Below are 4598 nucleotides of genomic sequence, written 5' to 3' on the forward strand. Positions count from 1 at the left end.
CGTTGCTGGCCTGGGTGAATCTAGCAGGACAGTCACAGTGTCTAGCTACAGTTTACTTGTAGTTTACTGCTAAATATATCCTGCAGGACACACTGTAATCTCTGCCGGCTTGGATTGTGTGTGTAGTCACCCATTGATCCCCTACATCTGTAATGTGTCAGGCGAGTCACCACTTACCTGCCTGCTAAGCTGGAACAGCTGTAAGGTAGAAAGCCAACTAAACCAGATTAATATTACAGGACATTCATGTTGTCCATGATTTATTTATTTTTGTAAAATTACAACCACATCTGTCTGAAACCACCGCAGTGGTGTAGATACATGTGAAAGTTTTTTTTTGTTTGTTATCAAAACCATTTAATTTAATCATCCTCGGAGTGGCGCTCCATGAAAGAAATGTTCATTCTGATCCAAAGATCACCATCCCCAGTGTCAGGCACAGAGGTGGGAGCATCATGATTCGGGACTATTTTTCTGCTCAAGGCACAGAATGACATCACCATGCAGAAATGCCAATAAACACAGCCGTAAAACATTAAACTCTTTAACACCAACACCAAGTATTGGTCAGAAGTTTGTCTTCCTACATGAACATAACAACAAAAAAACATGTCACCAGATCAACAAAAGCCTAGCTAGAGAACAATCACATGAGGGTCATGAAACGGCTTATTCGTTCTTCAGACCTCAATCCTGAAATCTTTAGAGGGAGCTAAAACTTGAGTTGCCAACAAAACTGATTGATTTAAAAAGGTTTTGTACCAAATCCCTCCTTAGAACTGCACAAACCTCATGACCAACAAAAAATATCTTAAAGCTGCGATTGCCCCCAAATTTTTCTCGAGGTTCTGGGTCATGTTTTATGGAGTGATTAACTGCTTACCGTCGCTCCTCTCTAAAACAAACCATGAGGCTTTTAATTTCTGTAAAAATGTACAAACTTATAAATTCAGAGTACATAGAAGATTTCAGGGATGTTTCTAGTCATATTTTTGAAAAAATAAATATCATTAAACAAAAACAGATTAATCTACTTTACATTTTTGTGATTTTAAAACATGATGCAAACAATCTGTGAAAACATGCAAGGTGTTAGTTTTACTTTTATTTATCCCTGCTTTTGCTTTTTTATCATAATGACTGAATTAATAAACAAGTAAAACTTAAAGTTATAGTCTCCATCTGAAACACCACATTCATTATTTCCAAATGAACAAAGATGGATTTTATGGAAGAAGGATTTTGCATTAAATCATTAATGACACTATATTCATCCTTTTTGCACTGTGTCACTGCTATTGAAAAGGAAATTACTTTGTTATGACAAATAAATTGGTTCTGTTACATAATTACTCAGAGCGAGTGGTGCAGCTCGGGTGAAGCCCATGGGTGCTCTGACAGTCCCTGCTGATGTTCACTGATGCTGGCACAGAGCAAAGCCAGGAGGGGAGAAGCAGTGCATCATGGGTAGGTCATGATGCAGAACAATGGGTCAATGCAGCATTGGGACTAAAATGCATCGGACTTTCCGTGTATTCAAATCAAAATCAATCTATGCTTTTTATTCATAGCCTTTATCTGAACTGCAGAAATATAAATAGTTTTTCTTTTGTCTTCACCTGCCACCTAGTGGTGATAAATACATATTACATCCTTATCTGCCAGCAGTAATACAGTCATCATTTAAAATTTTCCATGTAAACTGTTTGTACAAGATACACAATTTTATACCAATTTTATATAAATTTTATATAAATTTGCATATTTCATAATATTTAGAAAATTTTGTAAATGTTTTTGCTGCACAGCAAAACTACAGTGAAGCAAACTCAAAATATGTTGTTTTGTATTTATAACAACAACAACTATACCAGTAATGTCTTTTGACAGATGATAAAATACATTTTTGTTCCTTTTTTGTCAATAACAGAGTGTCAATCAACTTTATTTATATCGCTAAATAGATTTATTACCTAACAAAAAAACAGTTTGTTTTTGTAACTCCAGTACAGAAAGCAGCAAGCTTAAAGTAAAATTCAAACAAATCAAATATTTTTGGTAAATAAATATGAAGAGCAGCAGGTGAAGATGGAGGAGAGGAATATTGTGTTAAATGGGATTATTTAGGGGTTATTTTCCATCTGAGGGCCACAGATACAGCTGCTTTTGCTGTTTTTTCCTTTTCTCTTTTTTAAATTCAGCCTTTAAATATAAGCTGGATGATTGATGTTGCTTGTTGTAAATATTACCTCAATATGAAGGAGAGGATTTAGCACAAGTTTAATTCCTAACTTTAAAGACACCAATTTAATTTCACCACTGGGCGCAGTAGAGTAAAGCAAATAGATGAGCCTTGCGTCCTTTGGTGGAAAACTGAGGAATCTTTCCTGAAGCCATGCGTGTTTTTGTTTCTTGTTGTTTAACGAAATTGTTCTGAAAGGATTTTAAAAATGTTTGAATTTGATGATAAACTATGTTATACAATTTGCAAGAAGCAGGGACTTTTAAATGCATGAACCTACATGGTCAGAAGACCGTTTAATTTTTTATTCTAGTAGAGTTTCTGCTACCACGAACGCTGGCGGATTCTGGACAAAACCTTAAATTTAAACAGCTTATAGAGAATCATTTACCACTTTTAAGCGTAAATCTTTGAGTAGTAAACAAACACTTGAGCAATAATACTCTGTTCCAGAGGTCAGCTTTCGCTCTTGCTGCTACAAAATAAAATTTGTCTAGTGGTGCAAAAATTTGATTGGATTTTATAAATGTATGTAAAACTAAATGTTTTATTTTAAACCTGTGAGCTGATGAGTTGTTAATTTTGACCACTAGAGGGGAGTGTTGTTGAGTAAATGTTTGAATTGCTTTCCTGGTTTCAACAAATCAAACAAAAAGCGGTTTAATTTATTTTATGTTTATGGTGAGAAAACCGATAGATATGCGATGAAAAACGTCTCATTTATGAGTTTGAGTGATTTAGAACAGGTCAAAATTGTAAATAAAAGTCACAATGACATAAAATCCGTATTTAAGTTTCAAAATTCTGAGGTCAAATTATTTTCAAATTAATTACAGTGTGATATGCAAAGTCTGAATTATGATATATAGTTTCATAATTACAAGGTTAAATAGTCATAGTTACAAAAGTCAAATTTTAAGTTATAAAATGATAGTTATACTTATGAGTTTGTCACACATCTGAGATAAAATGTTTTCAGTCATGTTAAAGATAAAGTATGATTTTAAAAGAAATTCTGCATTAAGTTGACATAATTATGAGTTTTGTTGTAATTAGTATAAGATTGAACTTATCTGCTTTGTATACAACTCAATTTGATATAATTAAGTAATAATGAAATGTAAAAAGTCCCATTATGAGCCCGTAGGTCAAAGTAAACTCATAATCATAAGAATAATTTATATTGTGAAATAAAAGTTATAACATGCAATCCATTCTTGAATTTCAAATTACAAATCAATGAAAAAGAATAATTTTTAAGATTATAGATGTAAGAAGTCGTAATTATGAGATGCTGTTTTATAATTTAGAGATTTAGTTACAATTGCACTTTTTAAAGATCCAGCTATGAAATAATTTTTATAATAATTAGTTGCAGTCAAAGTTCTGGAATAAAAGGTTTTCACTTTCAAACTCAGAACTTTTAAAGTTATTATAATGAAACAAAAATTATATTTCTGAGCTAAAAAGACAAAATAATGAGTTTTGATGTGATGCTTATGAAATCAAACTCATCACACTCATCATGAAATAATAAGTTTTTCTCTCTTTTATCTTAAAAAGGATTAAAAAATATATTTATCTCAAAATTTAAAGTAGCTTTGAGATAAAAGAAAAAGTAATTAAATTTTACAAAATTGGAGCTTGAATGTCAAAAAATGAACTCATGATTTTAAGAATAAATTATAATTGTAAAATAAAAGTTTTAAGTTACAATTCATTTTTGAGATTCAAGCTACAAGTTTCAAAACAGAAAATTAAAAAAATTTTAAAGTTTCAAACTCATATTTAGGAGGTAAAATATAATTGTGATATACAATTTCATAATTATGAGATTAAAATTACAAGTTTCAAGTTATTGCAATTAAATGGTAGTTGTAATTATGGATTTTCAGTTTATAAGTAATAGCTTTTAAAGTTATTATAATGCAATTAAAAGGGTGTTGAGAAAGTGGTGGGTTACAAAGTTCTAGCAACGAGCTAAAAAGTCATAACTCTAAGTTTCAAAGACATATTTTATGACTCTAAAAAATAAGTTTTTGTGTCAGGAATGGTCTTCCATAGCAGACCTGCAGCCTAAAATAAGGTGATATTCAAAGTGGCCCCAGAGATGAACAGAGGGTGTCGCATGCTGGCAGCCAGTTGCTGTTTAAAAATACTTCAAACTGTTTATACCAGACTGGATTCATCATGTCTGAGTAACGTGGTAAAAACAGACCTTCCTGCTTTACTAAAGCAAAAACAAAGCTTAACATTGGCCTGGAAAAAATGGGTTCTGGTGACACACTTAACTCAGTTCTTCAAATAGCATTAAATTTCCCTGCACACTCACTTACAAAAACCACCAGAGGAAGAA

This window comes from Xiphophorus couchianus, chromosome 24, assembly GCF_001444195.1.
Source record: "Xiphophorus couchianus chromosome 24, X_couchianus-1.0, whole genome shotgun sequence".
Classification (NCBI taxonomy): domain Eukaryota; kingdom Metazoa; phylum Chordata; class Actinopteri; order Cyprinodontiformes; family Poeciliidae; genus Xiphophorus; species Xiphophorus couchianus.